The sequence below is a fragment of the Gorilla gorilla genome, chromosome 10, assembly GCF_029281585.2.
Source record: "Gorilla gorilla gorilla isolate KB3781 chromosome 10, NHGRI_mGorGor1-v2.1_pri, whole genome shotgun sequence".
Taxonomy (NCBI): domain Eukaryota; kingdom Metazoa; phylum Chordata; class Mammalia; order Primates; family Hominidae; genus Gorilla; species Gorilla gorilla.
In genome coordinates, this window is record NC_073234.2 from 112,887,036 (window position 1) to 112,907,425 (window position 20,390).

General features: G+C 37.3%; 1 long non-coding RNA gene across 7 annotated transcripts in view; it reads left to right on the plus strand.

Annotated features, from left to right (window-relative positions):
• The first annotated feature begins 2,320 nt into the window (after positions 1-2,320).
• LOC109028982 (uncharacterized) overlaps positions 2,321-20,390 on the plus strand; it is a 102,299-nt gene continuing 84,229 nt past the window's right edge. For 2 of the 7 annotated variants that reach the window (XR_010129393.1, XR_010129391.1), the window contains exon 1: positions 3,339-5,398. This is a non-coding gene — a long non-coding RNA (uncharacterized lncRNA). Of the gene's footprint in view, positions 2,510-2,814; positions 2,953-3,335; positions 5,399-20,390 lie in introns of those variants that run through there. The other 5 variants (XR_010129394.1, XR_008670063.2, XR_008670062.2 and 2 more) reach the window with 5 other exon arrangements.

Consider the following 20,390-nt stretch of genomic DNA (forward strand, 5'->3'; position numbering starts at 1 on the left):
CAAGAAACAGTTGGCATTTCATGTTGGACTCTTGCTTGACATGAATTATTTGGCAAATTAGGGACTGAAGTGTGAATTATAAACTCAGAGCTATATAATGGACCTCAGGGGTATTCTAGGGACAGATATTTTAGTAGAGACTTCACAAAAAATTTTATTGAGAAAGAAATGATGCTTTTGCATACTCATGAAGCATATAAAACATGTATTTTGCACAAGTATGATACTTCTTTATACACACACACACACACACACACACACACATCCACACTCTTTATGGTGTCTCTGTGTTTTATTTTCATGTGCCCACGACTCTCATTAACGGTGATAACCCTCTGTATATACCTCTAGAAAATAATGGAGCCTGACCGTGAGAACTGTCTGTATTCAAACATGTTAAGAGCTGAATATTTAAAATTTGTTTGGCTCACCAAGCTTGGCTTTCTGAAGACAACAGAAGTGGGATAGAGAGATCAAAAAGAAAAAAAAAATCATAAAAGGGAATAACATCTAGATGGGTCCTGGGTAATGCTCTAATTGAATGTACTTACATCTAAGTCTTATCACATGCTTAGGAGTGAGCGCTTAGATGCCTCTTTCAAACTGCAACATTAGTCAGTCACGGGGGCCTTGCATGGAAGCTGTCACCTCCACTGTGATTCAGCTCTGTTCTATATGTGTACCTACCTATAATCTATCCTACTTTCTTTCACTGAATGGGCTTCTGCTATTTTGCTGTTAAGATAGTAATGTGAAATAAGGTTGTCCTTTGACCTTACAAAGATACACATGTTCTTTAAAATGGGCTTGAAAATAATCAGTTCATGCCACTTAGAAGAAGCAGGCTACAAGATTCTCTTGTTTTGTTCTTGGCTTATAGGTTATGATGAGTTTAGTGAGAAAGCCCGTATACTTTTCTCGTCATTCAGGCAGTCTTTTGATGTCCTTTCCCTTCTGAACATAATAGAAGCTCTCCCTGAGTAGAAACCACAAGGCAGCTTTTTCAGAAGTCACCAAGTTAAGCAATTTTGACTTCTGAAAGAGTTTCTAAAGCCTATATTAATTGCTCAGTCCTAGCTAAATTAGCATGACCTGAAATATTTTTAAAATGCTGGGATTAGGACAAGAGACAGTATGAAAGGAGGTAACTGTATTTTCTAGGTTGTTTTTTGTTTGTGTGCGGAGTTTTGAAACATCACGCAATCTCTTATTAGTTTCTTTCTAAAAAATAAAGAATACAAATGCTAGATATTTAGAAGAAGCTGTTTGGCAGTGCGCAGATATGTTCTACACATCTCATTACCATTAACAGGCATGCATGGCTAAACCTCCCCCTATTGCACTGAGGATTTACCCTCTGGCTTTGTTAAGTGATGCCTGAGTGTGGATTTTACAAAGGAGTTTCATAACCATTTTCTACACTATGCAGCACACCTACTATATCAGAATATGCTTCTTGGGTGAATGGTAGCGATTAATGAGAATTGATGTGTATTCAAAAAAAATTCAAAGAGCTTGTATATTAAGTCTTCTGGGGAAGGAGAGTTCCATCTCTTATTTTAACTAAATGACAAGCTACTTTTTGTTTTTCTATTCCTTGTCTTCTAGTATTGCTAAACAATCAAATGCAAGGTATTTTGTCTTCTTTCACTCCTTAAAAGAAAATCAATCAATTAATACACAAAGATAAAAGTGAGAAACCTACTGTAATCTACTAAGGTCCAGGAATTTAAAGAATCAAATGTACCTTCTGGGTTTCAGAATCCACCGGGGAGAATGTAGAGTAAGTTATTTTTCTCTGACCTTCCCTAATTTTGTCTCACTGCCTTAGATATATTTCAGACACTGGTGCAGTACTGGGGGTGGGAGGTGTTTTGGGGTGCTTGAGAAAGCAGTGGGATCTAAAAAAGAGACACCAAAGACTCTAGCCTCTAGGGAAATAGGTCTGTTGGGGTGGCTTTTTGTGCAGGTTTTCAATGTGCCACACCCCTTTGCAAAAGGTTGGGACCCCTTGGCTTTATTCACCCGGTTTGTGTTGGAGTATATATATTTACACTCGGGATGTTTTGAACAACCCTTATTCCTCTCTTTTTAAATCGGCTGCACTGTTCATCTTGAATATCAAGGTTTTCCTATACTTGCTAAGTCTTGCTCATGTAATCTAATGCTTCATTTCTTCCCCCCAAAATAAGATATTTGCATTAAATTCAGCATTTCAATAGCAAAAATCCCTCTTTGTAAAAGATACAGGATTAGTTTCTGCTGTGAGTTTATCTGTATCATCTCCATTTATTTCTCAGGGGTGATGAGAAGACTTTGCATTTGACCAAAAAGCACTAGTAAATAAGGAGTTAAAATGAAGGCAGGCTCGCTGGTTTGCTGAGATCTGTCAGAGTCTGACTGGCTGGCTACATATCTGTCTCTGGAACAATAGGTACCTGTATTCTGCACGGACTGCTGGGCAGCACTAGCACTCTGGAGAAGGTCTGCCGCTGTCTGCACTTTCCTGGTGAGAATCCCCAATGACAGTCCCACTTTTCAGTGGAGGAGAACAAAATATCTGTCTACTCTCTTGAAGAAGGGCACGGCTTTGATCATATTTGTTCAGGCTTGACTTGGCCGGAGGTTTTAGGTTCTTAGTCTCAAGTCAGCAGTCTCTCTCTCTCTCTCTCTCTCTCTCTCTCTCTCTCTCTCTCTCGCTCTCTCTCTCTCTCTCGCTCTCTCTCTCTCTCTTTGAAACACACACACACAGAGACGCACACACATACACAAGCGCAAATCCTCTCTTTCTCTTTCTCTCATTTCCCCTCATAGGTTCTATGCAGGCAGATGAGTGTCACAGCTGTAACTGAGGCACAGAGCAGTACACATAGTGGAGCCGATTTCCGCGATGGCGAGAGGGGGCACCGGAGGTGACAACAATAACAAGACTGTCCTTCGGACAAGTTTTAGGTAAGAAAATATTTATGCCCTGATTCTTGTATTTCTGCACTTTGTGTCTGCAACATTGGGATAGAAAGCGACTCTGGATAGGGAAATATTTTTGTGAGGGTATCATCTGTGCTGTCACTTGCCTGCAAACCTGTGTTCTCGGGGCTTTGTGTTACTGGAATCGTCGGAGGTGAAGTGTGAGCGGAGCTGAGTGGAAGGGTGAGCTGCTTTTTGTGTCTGTCTGGTGATATTCAGCATGCTGTTTAAATTTATATCTGGAAAAAAATTCTGTTTGATGATAGTTAGCAATGTTTTGTGCAACGTAGAGCAGCATATGGCCATGCAGAATTCAAGGGATGCTCTTTCATTCTTAATTTGTAATTATTTTTACACTCAACTGTACTGAGGTCAGAGAGGTTCAAAAATTAATGAGATTCCCTGTGGAGTTCAAATAGTAATATCTACGTGAGCTGTCACAAAAAGATAAGATTATGATGGTATGTTTTCAACATAGATTTAACTGTCTTATTTGGAACATACTCCATTTGAAATATATATGAAATGTACAATAGTTTATGGAAGCCTATATGTTTTTGGAAATTAGTCGGTTTTTTTAATGATGAGGAGAAATTGACTCAAAATTAGACTGTAGAGGATGAACACTTTGTGTAGAGATATTACTAAAACTTAATAGACATTGTTATGGCAATAGAGAATATCTTATACTTTCGAGGAAATAAGAAATAATGAATGAGTCGCACGCCAAAAAGAAATCTGCAAATGTGTTTTCATTTTAAGTAATACAAAAAAACTCAGCAGATATTTATAGTGAAACATTGCTGGCATGAACAAAGAAGCAAGTGTACACATAGATGAGAATTCTTTGTCACAAAAATGAGTCCAGGACATCGATTTAGGAGGTTAAGTGATTTTTATGTTCTTAGTGCCCCACAAAAGGGAGTCTATTGGGATGAGTCCAGACATTTAAAAATGTACCAAAAACTTTCATTTCCCACAATTTAAAAGCATTGTTTATGTTCCTGATACAACACATTGTTTAAATGAGGGGGACCGAAAAGCAGTCTGAATATGCAGTAATCGGGGCTAAAGATGGTTTTTATCCCCAGGTCCCCATTTACAAGATCCATTCGGAGCTTCCTGTGATATATTGTTATGTAAATACTGTTCAGCCAGGGAAAGCAGTACTATGGAGATTCAATTTACTTTGAAAGTTGTTCATTATAGCAGGGATGAATGTTATTTATTTGATGTGATTCAAAGGCTGGAAATGACTTTTTCATTGTGGCGCCTTTTGTAATGGGTGCAGGGTGATCTAATCTTTTTAATTTTGGCTTTCACACCAGTGGAGATGAAAAGAGATCTGAACTCATTTATCGGTTGCTAGGTCCTTCTGGAGGCCCAAGTCCTGTTGGTGGTTGCTATGGCCAGTCTGACCTCAATCTCCGTGGTTTTGGGGACTTAGCAGTCTTTTTTTTTTTTTTTTTATTGAGGAGCATGTACCTTGATTTATGTCCAAAATTGTGGCTGAACGTCTTTGTCTGCAAGTGATAAATGGTGCCGAGCAATTCATCAGTTCTTACAAGTAAACACTGCTGTCCCACTAAAAATATGTTTTGTTCTGAGTTAATGGTATGGAACAAGGCAGCCTCCACAAACAGCTATCTTTTATTGTGGAGGGGCCACTGAAACTTGGAGCAAAGTGGAGGAGATTGGCATTCATTTTCTTGTACATTAGCATTTCATTTGTGATTCGGATGATGCAGCTCTAGGTGGATTGACTATTAAAGGGTGAGCCTTCCATCTCCTTACCTTCTCTCTAGTTGGGGTGCCTGTGAAACCGGCAGGCTCTCTCCAAATGCCTGGATTCTGCTGGGGGAGTAAGAAGTCAGGAGTAGTTTGTCTGATGGTATTGGGATCTGCTTTGCAATTGCCAAGCTCTAAGGCACAAGCTGGCAGATGTGCTGCGGCTCTGCTACGGGCGGCTCTGTCGCCTTAAGTCGCAGGCTGGTTCTTTGGGGGAAAGTTTTATCCAATATTGGTGACTCCCGGGAATAGTCTGTTTGTGTGCTACTTAATGGTCTCTAGGCTTTCTTGTCTTGTAGAACCTTGTTAGAAAGGAGCCTTGGTGATTAAGAGGCTATGGAGTACACAGCCTTGCTTAGCAGATGAGCCCTTATCCATTTCCCGTTTCCTTAAAAACGGCTAATTGATGGATGCTGCAGAAAACATGCAGTCTGCTAATAAGATGCTGATGACAAAATAGGTATCAGGAAAGGCATTTATTGCTTATAAGCACCATCAGCTTCCTTTCGAGTGAGATTGTGGCTTTGTAGTAAAGTTTTTTTTTTTAAGTAATATGCTAATAGTTTTATTCTAAATCGGCCAGCGCTGAATATCTTCAGGAAAATGGGTTCCATGAGAAGTGACATCCTCCTCGAGTCAAAAGGTAAAAATTCAACATTTTTAAAAGTGCAATTTTCAAACCGTTTCCTCTACTTCTTGCCAGTAGCATTGGAAAACTGCTGTCTAAATATAATTATTTAAAATTTGATTTTTTAAAAATATTAAAGGTTAAAAGAGAAGAGCTTAGAGAATTTGATTGTTATCATTTTCTGAAGATTGGCTAGCTTTGGTGATAAAATGCAAGCAGGTGCTCCCTATGTTTCCCTTCAGCCTTGAAAATAAGCAGCTTTTTATTTCTTTAGAGAAAATGATCATTTTGGAGATCAATAAAAGTAATATTTATTTTATGTGGATTTTATTTCTAGAACTAGTAAATAAAGAAACAGGGTTAGGTGATGTCAAAAGGTCTCTTCCGGCTTGAAAATTCTTTACGAAGTACCAATTTTCTAAGGGAGCCAATAAGCATGCCTATATTATTGTAATCGCACTTATTCAACCAATGTTTAGCTTTCTTTTGTAGAGCAGCAGCAAAAGTTCCATGCTTCGGCGTACAAGTAATCATTGTGGCTTGAAGTAATTTCCAAATAATTGATTTTTGAAGGTATTAAAAAAACCCTGATATATTAGTGCTTTATTAACTCTGGGGTTTTACAGAGCTCAACTTGTGGCTCCTTTACTTGGGTTTCTTACTTCAAGTCCTCTTGAAGGTAATATTTTATATAAGTGGTTAATTTCCCAAGATTTAATTTTAGGTATTTGGAGACAAGTACTCCTTGGTATGTATCTATTATGTATATGAACACATTTTAATATAAAGTGTCTTATAAATTTCACATTGTGTTTTGCTTTGCTGTTATTTCAAAGGATTTAAGTGAATGGTGGATAGTGCTCAATTTCCTGAAATGATTAAATTCACTCTCTGAAGAATCTGGGGAAAAGGCCTGTAATGACATTTTGATGACTTTCATTTTAAGGTGTAATAGAAATTGAGTAAAATGTTTTAATAGCTGTTCTCTAATATCTCGTTCCAAATACAATGTTTTTATTGCTCATTCTAGCTTACAATTTTCTGGTGATAATAATGTTGGGTGGTAATTGTTTCTTGTATAGAAATCATTTTATCCTTATGTAAAAGTTATTTCAGAAAAGTCTTCATGCATTTATCTCAGCTGAAGCAATTGCATTGAACTCTTGAGATAAAACAGTGAGTATTTCCAGATTGCGCCTACTTTAATTTGACACTTCCTTAGGAGAATCAGGAGTGTCTTAAAGGGAAGAATATTTGATATGATAGTTTGTAGTTTAAGGAGAAAAACCAAAGAGGCATGCAAGTCAGAGAAGGCTGAGAAAAGAAGGAAAGAAGGAATAAATACTATGAGTGATTTTACTTTGCTTGGTTTTACTTTGTTTGCCAGATGTCATATATATTTTAAAATTTAAAATTGGACTAAGAAATAAAAAATGCATGTAAATATGCTGTTGTTATAGCTATCTTCTTTATTAAATAGGTAAGTGCAGAGATATAAACGTGATAAGATTACCGCTAATGTTACCAGGAACATCTTTGCACCTCAATTCTTTCAGGAGATGTACACACAAGTAACGTTAATCACATAGCTTTTAAAGAATCATGTCTTTTGGGAGCTAAAGTTATGACATATTAGATCAATTTTCGTGTAAGTCAAAATGAAATCCTGACATCAATTTTTCTGTGCAAGTTACACAAAGCCAATAGCTTCCAGACTGCATTGTTCTAAATGCTAATTAGACAAATTTTTATACAATTTAACTTGATTATAGTAAATAATTAGTCAGAATATAATATTGCTGAATTAACACACCATTAGTGTAATTTTTTAGAGAAATAAAATTAAGCTCTGGCATCTGATTACATTATTCTCTCCTGATATGTTTACTACATTTCTCCAAGTTTGCCTTCTTCTTGTCATTATGTTCCTTTTCAAATACCACTATTACAGACCAGCTATTATAATACTTACTTATAGTTTCTTTCTGCCTACTATAATTCTGCCTTTGTCTTTGTGCTGTGCCATTATTCTTATCTGTCCCCTAGAAAGTCGTATTGAATTTGAAGCTGTTTATCTGACCCATTTGCCTGAATTTGGGAGAGGTGGGGGAAAGGCTAAAACTTGGTTCATTAGAAATTGTGTATGAAGTGCTAAAAGATTTGAATTGGCTTTGTATGTTCACGGGATTGATATTAGGATATGGATTTTCTTAGTAGTAGCCAGTTATTTGTGTAATTCAATAAAATCTTTTTTTCAGCTATCTTGGTTTATTTTCCACAAAACAGAGCATCATCTAGGAAATTTATTATAAAGAATGCACTGCCAGGGAGCGGCCCTCTTAGATAGCTAGTAAAAATATCACTCTGAGTTACTGTTCTACCTTGTTGGCAAGGATTCATGGTAAAGCTTTATCTACAGGTTTTGTGTTTAATCATCTTTGTGATCCAACAGCAAATTTTCATTTGTTTCACTATCAGTTGGATAGCTGTTGTTTAAATGCTACCAGCATGATTTAAGAAAAAAGTTATCCTAAAAAGCTTAATTACACAGTCTAGGACTCACTAATAATTTATTCAGATTTTAAAATGTGAACATTGTATTTGCTTAATGGTGTTTATAATCTCTTTTTCAAGAGAAGGGCTATATAGACTCGTTACGTCCCTGAATCCTTCTAAAGTTGCTAGACTTTATGATCCTATAATACTACACTGTATATTGTACAAAACCTTTTCCATCCTTACTAATATCTCTAAGCCGTTCATTCATGCCCTTTACGTTAGTTGACATTATTTAAGCACAGTGTTCTTGTGATTTATAAGTCTGTGAATTTCCTGTGTTTTTCTGACAATTGAGTTCGCAGTTCAAATGCAGTTACTGAAGTATACTGGTAGGTTAGTAGTTTCCTTAGAGAGATACAAGGTAACACACAGTGGTCAGGAAAATATGGTTTGTAGTTAATTATCATGATCTCAAGTGTTTTAATATAGTTTACCGTAGAGATCCTAAAACATGCAGAATTTCCAGAAAATATTTAAAGAAGAATTCAATCTGCTAGAAATTGGAAACATGGAAGTCAAATGAATTATTTTAAAAATCTCCTCCCATATGGATTTAGAAAGCATTCATTCATTCACTCATGCATCAAATGTTTGTTCAGTGCCTACCGTGTGCCAGACACTATTCTCGTGGCTCTTGATTTGTCACCATTAGTTCAGTATTTAATATATTTTCCTGATTTTGTAGATTATGGGAATCTTACTAGTGATTTATACATCATCAGTGAATCACACATTGCAATCCAAATTATTTTGGAGCATATATTTCTCTTTTCTACTCTTTAAATGGCTTAAGATATATATATTCTAGGCATATATAGCAATTTAGTAAAAGGGGAAAGATTTATACAATCTGAAGAGAAACCAGTGTGTGTGTGTGTGTGTGTGTGTGTGTGTGTGTGTGTGTATGTGTGTATACATATACACATTTACAATATATATAATTGTATACAATATATATAAATGTATACAATATATACAATTTAGAAGAAGATATTGGTAAAACAGAATGTGCTTCAAGAAGTTATCTTATTGATATGTATTTAGAAAGTCTAAATTTATCCCATTTTCCTTATTATTCAGGCCCACTCTGCAGCAGACACTAAATTGGTTTTACTGTTTTTATGCTTCCTTCCAATGCTTCCTGTATTATTTTAAGGGATTTCTAATTCTAATTATGAATGGCTAACATTTACCTTCTATATGCCAGACAGTGTGCTAAGACCTTTACCTTCATTTTCTAATTTAATCTTCTCAGTCACTTTATGAGAATGTTATCATCATTACGTCTGCTTGTAGATGAGGAAACTGAGGTTTCGAGAAGTTAACTTCTTCAGGGTCACAGAGCTAACGAGCAGCTGAGATGACTTAAAATCTAGGTCCTTCAGGTGCCATTAATTTTTCTTGTTATTCAACACATATTATGGAGCCTCCGTAATGTCCTAGGCTTGTTCAAGATGTTCAGAATAAAGCAGTGGATAGAAAAGGCTTTAAAGCCCTGTACTTTATTGCCCAAGTCAATGTCCTTAGAATACAGGTACCTCATAACTACCTTGAGGCTTTTATTATGTTATTTTCTTCTGCATTCAGGAATTCCCCAGAGCCAATAGGATACAATTTTAAAATGTCAAACCTTTTTAGATCTCATACCATTTGGCTTCAGTCCTTCTTTCCAACTGTATCATTGTCTATTTCTAAATAGGGATGGTCTACACTGTAAGGCTGATTTGCTCATTGCCCCCACAAAGTTTGTCTTGCATTTTCTCTGTTCATTCCTGCACCTGAAATAATTTTGCCACTGCCTTCTCAAAGCCCTCAAACCTTCAATGTCTGGGTCAAAGCCCTTGGCTCCCAGGAAGCCTGTTTTAGAAATTAAATCCCCAAGTTCTTTTATCTGCATTGATTATTTAACACCTAACAGTTGCAACAACTAAGATGATTTGAGCGAGATAATGCTCCACATTTTTTACCGTGTCTGTGTTTGTAGGTGTGCCCAACTGACATACTGGCTAAGAGTTCAGGGTCCCAGCAGTGAAATAAGAGAAGAATATTAAAAAGATAGGACCCGAAGACTAGGAAGTAAGAGCCTCCACTGCCTAGCACAGTGCCTGGCATAGGGTATGCAGTTCATACATGTTTTAGGCCAGGAAAAAGGAGAGGAGGGGAGGGAGGAGGAAGAGAATGACAATGGAGGAAAGCTTGCAGGGAAGGAGAAAATAATACTCCTAAAATCATAATCTAAGGCCTTTAAAGGTCTTTAAATATTTATATTAGGGTTAGAGATATCATTAAGGAATATATTAATATATGCAATACATTTTTGATTCTTCCTGGAATAGATTGTCACTTTTATCTACATTAATACATTTGATATAGAATGGACTTTCTGGTGTTTCTAAGGGAAAGTGCAATTGTGTTGTGTTTGTGTGTTTTCCATCACAATTCAGGCCTACAATGCTGTTAACTCTAAGTTGATTTTGCTGTTTTACACTCTAAGTGATTATTTTTCTGATTCCTGGGATATATTTCAGTATCATAAAAGTTGCTGACCACCCACCACTCCCCAAAAAAGAGCCATTTCCTTAACCATCATAAAGTTTTATTAGCTAATACCTCATGTTGGGTTTTTATTTTCAATAAAAGCCGAATTCAACATTCAAACTCCTAGTGCAAATCTCCTCTATCAATAAACAGTACTTGTGGTTAATTTTTTTTATATTTTTGCTTGATTATATGCAAAGGTGTAGCCTCGAAATCTTAAGAGAGATACGTGTCTGTATTTTTATGAACACACAAACCAAGTTATTAAGATAGAAATTTTACTTCGTAGGAAAATCCAGGTGGATATTTAAAAAAAATCAAGTACTACTTCTGACCTCTGCTGTAAGGCTGTTTTACTGGCTGTAAGAGTCAGATTAATGTAGATAGATATATAGATAGGTCTTCCTTCAAGGGGGTATTACTTTTGCATAATATATGTGTAGCGTGTGTTAATTTTCCTGGGTGAAGCAAGCTAGAAAAGTTGCTTCTTAAACCAGTGACTGTAACAGGTTGTGTGTACCCTCTAACTTATATGGGAGGACCCTGCTGAAGCAGCCCCATTCTTTGGGAATTCCTACCTGCTAGTGGAGATAAGTGAGCATAAAGCTTTGGCCATGAGGCTTTGAGCTGTCCTGATTTTAAGAAACAAGAGATATTTCCACAGTCTGTCTTGTAGTAGTAGTAGCTGAACAGCCCGTGAGAGTTCCAGAAATGAACTGTGCTCCAAATGCTTATCACATGCTGTGTTGATGTCGGTAAAATGCAGAGGATGAGCTGGGCTCCCCTTTAACCCTAACTTTCTATGGTGATTTCATTTTGACACTAATTTCAGGCATGAACCTTGGCCCTTAGCTACAGTGTGTAACTGTTGGCATCTCGCTGCCACCTGGGTGCACAATGAGAGTAGCAAATGGAGAACAATATTTAGCCTCTGTGATTTGCCATAAGAACGCACAACATGCAGCTGGAAAGGGAAATATTTAATCAGCCAGTTTTCTCAATGCAGTCCCCATCAGTTGAGTTGGTTGAAGATTCTTTTTCCTCCGTATTAACGGCTTGTTTTGTCACTGTGAAGATAGATCCTTTGGCTTCCTCTTGAATTCTTATTATGCAAATTTGGGGACATTGCATATTAATTTGAACATACAAGCATAAAGGAGATATTTTATGCCAAATTCATAGCTCACTTTGGTCAAAAGATTTTTTTAAAAAGCTCCTGGAGTCCTCTGTTTTGTTAGTTGGCCGTGGACTTAATATGTGAAAGGCTGTAAGTGACGCACGAATAATACCATTCCATTTTTAGGCATGTTGTATGATGATGCTGTTGATCTTTAAAAGAAATTCCATTTGGTGACATTTACAGAAATAGTTTTGTGTTAGCAGCTTTTAATTTTAATTTTAAAAAATATTGAGAATGGTGTAACTTTCAAGTGGTGAGGAAGTCATCTAGAAGGTACATACTTACGTAATGGAAACTAGAGACATACATGGACTCTCATCAGATTTTGTGCTTATATTCAATCCAGGGAAACGATTTGACAAGTAAGAATATGGTATAGTGCAGAATGCCAGTATAAACAGGCAGATCGCCTTAAAGACTCAGATCCATTTTATTTTAAGCCTGATGTTTTTAAAGTGCTAGGAAGATCCGAATCCAGAGTCAAGTAGTCCTCACTTGAATCCTGCTGATTCAGTGCAATGCAGTCCAGTCCGTGACAATTAACTCAGTTACTTATTGATTGGATCTCTAATATTTATAAACACTTTAAACTCCTCCAGTCAATTATCTCTTTGATAATATTATTTTATCTTTTGGTTGGGTAACTAAAATAAGATAGATGGGTACATATGACAAAGAATTTCTGGTTCTTTCCCACAAAAGAAAATATTTCAGAGTTCAGAATTTCTACATGGTTTGGAAATGTAATTTTTCATTCCAAATTGGGTAAAAGTTGGTATAGTGTACTAAAATGGTTTTGCTTTGACCCCAATAATCACAATTATTATTATAACTTCGGAAAGATTTTCAATCATTCATTCACTCAATCATTCAATTGGCTTTTTTTCTTAATTATCTCATCTGAACAGTGTTGCTAATGGCACTGTGAAGGATTTTATAAAAGGAGAAAATATAATCGTTCTCTCATCAACTGTAGTAGAATTGGAGAGAAAAGAAAACCTTGAAGAACTAATTGAATAATATAATAAAATTACTGTTAGCAATCATACTTTAGTACTGTGAAGGGAAAAGCTATTTCTGCACAGGTAGAAAGCAGTATTAACAATCAAATATAACTTTTAGGCTCAGAATATAGGTTCAGATTATTTGTTGTGAGAATAATGAGAATATTCAGAATAAAGGCTAATTCTTGGAAATGGATTTTAGAATTTTCAACTAATTTCATCAGCAAAAACATAAGGCTTTCATTTCATAAAAACTTTAAAAAATGTAACTATGTCATCCTGTTAGTGATTAATTCAACTGTCTAAAAATTACAAATATTTTACTTTATTGAAGGTTTATAGTAAAATACGTGTGTGTGTATCGAAGGCTGGGGGCTTGGTGGATTTATTGGTGCCCTTATTCAACTTTGCAATAGTCTTCCGTAGTTTGGACATGAATGTAAATTGAAATATTTTAAAAATGGTTTACATCATTGCTTGTGCCTATCTTTTGAAATATGTCAACTTCCTCACTATCTTGAGAAGATAGGCTAACACATTCTATGTGATGGAAAACTTTTCAAAGCTGTCTTTCACATCCCAGGATGTGTAAAGCCCTGCCCATAGCTTCATTCTCTGGCAGAAATATTATACCATTTACCCACATAGATAAAAACACTATTCCAAATAAAACTTAACATTAAGCAAAGAGCTTTGGTATTGGTTCAATTCTCGCTTTCTATCTCAAATAGGAAAGTTTACTATTTTAAGGAAAAACAACTTTGTTTGCATGTTCATAATCATTTTCCAGGAAAGCCAAAGATTAGCAGGCCAAAAAGAATTGGAAAACTTCACTTTAAAAGCCTTGACATTTTTGCCCTTAGTTACCTGTGTGTTGAAAAGCAAAGGCCTAATAATGACTTAATTATTCTCTTCTTTTCTCTGGTGGAGTTTGTGTTTTGCAGATGTAGAAAAAAGAGCCTTGACTATTTCTGGCTTCTCTGCCCAGGGAAGGGAAGAATTGGCTAAAAAAGTACACATTCCTAGCAGACATTTCTTATTGACAGTGTATGGTGTTCTGTGAGCTGGGGAAGACAGATACCCTTTTATTGGGGGCAGGGGGAGGATGTAGCAAAGGACCAATTTTCCTGGAGATCCTATTATGTGAAGGGACTTATACTGGACACATCATGGAGAAAATCAGAAAGAAGGCTGCTTAATAAGACCCACTCCTGGATGCGGCCACTCTCTATTCTCAGTGTCTTTAGGAAGCAAGGTTCGCCATCCACTTGTCTAAACAGATAATGATAGCAGAGGTGCTACACACCTTCTCCCTGTGACTTGTGAATGCCTTTCGTGTTCCCAAATAAGGAACTCCTCTCACTGCTGTCTGCTCTGAGCTGTATTTCATTTTGATAGCCATTTGCAGGAGACACCTTTGAACTCCATGCCATGTAAAAGATGTGGTTGAGAAATTCTTCAATGGAATTTCTTCCCCTTTTCCCCTACCCTCATTTTCCTCTGGGTGATTTACAGCTTGAAGATTAGGTACTTAGAGACAGTATGTCTGGCCTACCTTTAAAAATACACATTAAGACACACACAATTTGAAGAAAAAAGAAGCCAAAAAAAAAAAAAAAAAAAAAACCTTGAGAAGGACAAAGGATTATATATTGAGGAAATATAGTATATGGTTAAATTTAGAAATCAGAAGAGTTGAAAGAAAATATGTGGAAAAAAATTGTTTTTATTGAATTACAGATTCAGCTATTCCCAGTTTCACTTTCGCTTGCTGAATCATAATGTCGAATGTCTTCTTCAAATTTAATTTTAGTGTCATGCCTCTAAAGTAAATATGTTTGAGAGTAGGCATACTCACTTTGTTACTATTAGGAGACGATACACCTCTTTGGTACATCTCCAGTGTACTCGTTCATAATAATTTAACTTTGACATAAATTGCTCATTGCCTTCTGTCTTTTCCCCAATAAAGTAGCCAAAGTATTTTGAGTAATGTTGCTTCCGAAAACAAATACAACTTCTTAGCTTTCATCTTGAAATATTTAAACGTGAAATCTAAATTACAGTGCTACATCAATCAGTGTCCAGCAGCACAAATTGATTGTCTTGTCCATATCTTGTCAGTAATCAGTGAGTTTCTACTTCTCAGGTGCATGTTTATTTTTCTAGGCTACATTGATCAGTCATGGTTTCAGCCATTTTTACCTTGGAGTGTGTGCCCTGTGATTTGAGGGCATTGGAAGGCTTTTGAAGGTCTAATATTCTAGTATTTGAGCATACACTTTCAAGAGAGGGTAATTGGAACACAGGCATCTATGTCTGATGGCATTTGGAAGATCTTCTCAGCTGATGTCACCTTTTCTTTTTCACCTTGGGGCTGTAAGAGAAGCAGCAACCTCTGTGGTAGGAAGAGTACAGCCTTTGGAGTCAAATCAAATTAGATTAAAATTCCAGACCTACTATGACCATGGACCAATTGCTTAGTATGTTTGAAACACAGTTTCTTCCTCTGTAAAATAAGGATTATAATAACGATTATAATACCCACCTTAGTATCTTTTTTTTTTTTTTTTTTTTTTTTACCATTTCCCACATGTCAGGCATCATTTTCACATGGACTAAAGGCAAGCATTATGATCCTTCACACTTTGCAAGTTACTATACAGAGGTTTAGAGAGGTTAAAAGAAAAAAACACCCAAGAACACACATAGTTGTTAAGTAGTGGGTCCTGTTGTTGATTATCTTATTCCAGTAGAATTTGTTTTTAGGAAAGGACGTGCAGGGTTCAAAAATATGTACATAATAAATATGTTTCCCAAATGCGATTTAGTTTAAGCCCTTGGTTATGATATTAGAGATATACTAAAGTATTAATACTACAGTGTTAAAGCTGTAATTTCTATTTCACCCACGTTGCTGCATCACATACCGATGTTGTTTGAGAGTGTGCTTTTAAGTGGCCGTGGAGGACTATATGCTATGAGAGCTGCTTTATGCTTTTCTTTTTGAAGATGTTGATGGTGCTCTCATCTTGATGAGCACAACTCCTTTTCAGTAAAGATTCTGGATAAATGTCTGTTGCATGGAATTGAATGCTAGTCTATAAGGCAATTTTTATACCTTAGATGAAGAGTGGATGCCATTTGCAGAAGAGCTTGACATTCTCAGGGAGTCATTTTATAGCCTAAAAGAATTTTATATTTGTGATTGTATGACTCTTGATAAAGAATAAAAAAAAGAGAATGATTTACTGGGAATTTAAAAGTTTCATTCTACTGTGGCTTCATCTGCTGCCCATTTGCAGGACACTGATAACTTCAGCTTCTTCTCCTGCTTCATCTGCAGGCTCTTGAAGTCTGTGGGATGCCCAAGTGTGTATAGAAACTCGGAAATAGCACAGTCCCTCTGGTTAAGAATAACATGTCAGTTTTCTTCTCTTGCTTTTGTGTGCTCTCTGGAGCTCACCCATGCATGATGTTCCAGTGGACTTCAAAGGCAAGTCTATGGTTGGATTAGCTCCACAGGACAGAGAGCAAGGTAAGAAATAGGCTTAGTGCTATCAAGGCCCACTGGGGAGCTGATAGAGCCAAGCTATGTGGTTTCCAAAATGATTTGTTCATTCATGTCCTCATGGAAGAATAGGCAAATTTGCATAATACTTTCTATTTTATTATCACCATTACAATTTCTGCATTTTCAAAATGGTGTCTGGACAGTACTCCAAAAGGCTGATTTATAGCTATATAATACCTGCACTTGAGGGGTTGAAGATCTAAAAAAAGAGATATAGATATAATAAATTTGGAATTAGAAAATACTACTAAAGTCATAAAGACATAAAATATTCAAATCATAGGGTAATTTGGGATATTAAAAAAGGAATGGAGGAAAGAATGGTGTGTGCTTCAGAAATTGCAACTAAGGGATATTTGCTTTCCAGAGGTTGCCAGCAAAGATGGGCTTCTTATAGAATTCTAGAGCCAGGCATTACTGAGGAAAGGAAGGTGGAAGATTAAGTGATTTAAAGACTTAGGAAAGACTTTAGGGGAAGGTTTAGAAATAAAATAGGAATGGTTAGATTATGAGGGTACGGAGGTGACTTGACTGAGAAGAATATGGCAGACTAAAGAGGGTTAAGAGACATAGTGCATGGGGCAGAGTCAGGTGCCCACATGCGCTTTGAAGTTAGGAAAGCCAGCAATATAAAATATCAATGTGGAAACCTAAAGAGGAAGTAGATGTGGTGAGGTCCGTGGATAAGCAGTGGAAGCAAACCTAGCAATCCTGCTGAGCATTGATAATAGGCTTTTTCATGAAGACTTGGAACCATGGAAAGGCACATGAAGAATCTTAATTTTCAGAAATCAAAAGACCAGATAAGAAAGGCCACAATAATCCAGGTGAGAGTGCAACAGATCCAGGACTGAGACTATAGCTATGATGTGAAAACCAAAAAGGGGGATAAATTTAATAGTTGTAAAAAATTATATAAAACAAAATAACAATAACATCAGCACAATTTAACACTATAGAGAGGAGGACTCAGAAACATAAAGGATAGAAAAAAATTAAAAACTGGTCATAGGTTTTGCTTCTCTGATAGAAAAGCTACTCATAGAGCGGACTGAGTAAGAATACGCAGGATCCCAGCAAACCTTTAAGGGAACAAACATACTTAATGCATGGTTTTTCCTCTGTCTCTGCAATGAGGAAGAGAAAGGATAAGGTTATTTCTTTGCACTGTGATTTATACCATTTTATCTTCAGGATCACAGGTATGTGTTGCTTAACTTTATATAAATCTAAAAGCACTTTTTAATTGTGTAGTTCCCCTCTGCCAGTTCTTTGAGGTCATTTTATTCAGCATTGTCTAGGGAGACACGGCAGAGAGAAATTGCAATCTGTGTGGTAAAGAAATCCGTGGACTTGGTATGACTGAATGTCAGGTTGAATCTCAGCTGTGGTTATATCCTTCTAGTGAACAGAGCAGAAACAGAAATGAATTATTTGTCTCCAGAAATTGTCTTTCTGTCTTTGCTTTTGGAGACAGTGGCATATGTACTAAGGCTGGAACAATTCTGCTTTGATTTGTCATCAAACACTTGGTATTGGGCTTTGAAAGGGAAGGAAAATATTGTGTAATTCAAATGAGCTTTTCATTTGAAAGTGGAAGGCTCTTTGTATAGCTATCGTTCCTAATTATCAGTAGATATTTCTCTTCTAAGATGTACACCATAATTTTATGACCTGAGAACTACTCAATATTTGCTTCAGTATCTATAAAACACATTTTGATTTAATTTCTTACATCGTAGAAAGTATAACCAGATTATCTGTAGTCTTCTCTTAACTGAAAATTCTGGTAGAGGAAACCATGAAGTGGAAGCATCTCATTTCATTGTCGTAAGGAAGGCTGAACTTGGAAAAAGGACTTGTTTAAGGTCACACAGCTAGGTGGTGACAGAGCCAGGAAAGTCTCAAAGCTATTTATACCCAGATGAGCCTCCTTTAACTTATGGTGTACTGTCCCTTCTCAGTGTAGGAGATTCTGAACTGTAGACAAACACCAGTGAGTATAATTGGCATTCCCCAATAAATCAGGTATCAGTTTGGATGTTTCATAGTGTGCCCATACACCTATCATACAAGCATTATTATAAATAAAGTGTAAGCACTCTGATAGTGACTGACAGGGCTTAAATAGGAGTTAAAAAAGAGACTTTTAGTGAACACTAATTATTTAAGAAATTGCCTTTTGTCTGATTTCCTTAGGAGATTTAACAAGAAAACAATACATCTGACTCCGTTTTATTCCATGTTTTGCTTGCTATAGAGCCTGCCATCCTAGGACCAGGGCAAATTGCTCCCAAATTTTCTCAAATGGAAAAAAGAAGCAGAGCAGCCTCTAGTAGAGCTGTGGTCTGGGTTGGCACTCGGGCACCAGTGTTCCGTGGCTCAAGTGCATCCATCCATCCTCATGTTTCTTTTGTCCCAAATGCCCTCTCCCTTGTCCTGGTCCCTCTCCATTATTATTCTGATCTCTCTCCTTCTCATCTCATTCAAACCTCTTGAAAATTTGGTGTATCTGTACTTTGGGTGTTTCCTTGTCTTTGCTTTTTTTTTGTTTGTTTGTTTGAGACAAGGTCTCACTCTCTTGCCCAGCCTGGAGTGCAGTGGCACAGTCATAGCCCGCTGCAGCCTCAAACTTCTGGGCTCAAGCAATCTTCCCACCTCAGCCTCCCAAGGAGCTAGGACTACAGGCGCACACACCACTGTACCTGCCTAATTCTTTTATTTTATTTTATTTTTTTGTAGAGATGGGGGTCTCTGTATGTTGCCCAGGCTATTCTACAACTCCTGGCCTCGAGTTATCCTCCTGCCTTGGCCTCCCAAAGTACTGAGATTATAGGCGGGAGCCACAATGCCCAGCCTTTACTTTGTTTTACAATTCCCAGCATCTGGCTTCTGCTCCTACCTTACTACTGATGAACCAGTAGTTCCTGAATTGCTAAATCCAGTGGGCTTTTAAATTATTTCCTAGATCTCTCTGTGCATTTGACCCCATTGATAGCTCCCTCCCTCTGAAAGTTGCCCATTCCCCTGGCTTCCACTGTATCGTACCCTCTGGGTGGTCTTCTAATTATGTCTTTTTGCCTCCTTCCTGGACTTCCCTTCTTCCTCTTCCCCTGGGTTCATCCTCAGCCCGTTGCTCTTGCCCTGTACACTTTCCCTCAGTACTTTCATCCACTATCATTGTTTGTACCTACTCAGACATTTTATTTGTAGTCCAGTCTCTTGTCTGCAGTTCAGACTCAAATATCCAACTGCTTGCCATGTCCAACAGGCACCCTCCAACCTAACATGTGCACACTAACCTCATCACCATCCCCCTTAACGTAGTTTCTCATTCTATGCTTTCTGTCTCATTTTGTGGCACCGCTGTCGACTCATTCATCTAAACTAGAAACCCAAGAATCACTTTTGGCTCTTTTTTGCCCACTTTTGTTTTTCATATCAAAGCCAGTACCAGGAACTGCTAATTTTTCTTTTCTTTTCTTTTCTTTTTTTTTTTTTTTTTTTGAGACAGAGTTTTGCTCTGTCACCCAGGTTAGAGTGCAGTGGCCTGATCTCGGCTCACTGCAAGCTCTGCCTGCGGGTTCACGCCATTCTCCTGCCTCAGCCTCCCGAGTAGCTGGGACTACAGGCGCCCACCACCACGCCTGGCTAATTTTTTTTGTATTTTTAGTAGAGACAGGGTTTCACCATGTTAGCTAGGATGGTCTCAATCTCCTGACCTCGTGATCTGCCCGCCTCAGCCTCCCAAAGTGCTGGGATTAGGGAACGGCTAATTTTTCACGCTAAACATTTCGTGAATCCATCTGTAAGGCTCACGATCACTACCACTGTTGTAGTTCAGAACTACTGCTACTTGTGATGTTTCATCTCTTGCTTGGACATTTGCACAATACAAATGACCTTTCTTCCATCAGCCTTGTCACCATGCGATCCACCTAACATGCAACCCAAAGCAGACCTGCTGTGTGCAAGCTTAAAACCCTCTAGTGTTTCCCTACTCTGCCAGATAAAGTACAAAATATTCCCAAGCTAAATTCTAGCCTTAAATCTGCTGCTTCCTCCCTCTTTCTAGTCTTATCTCTAACAATTTCCTGTCTTGCACTTTGCTTTCCAGCTACATGCAACAGCTTGGAATTCTACACATGAACC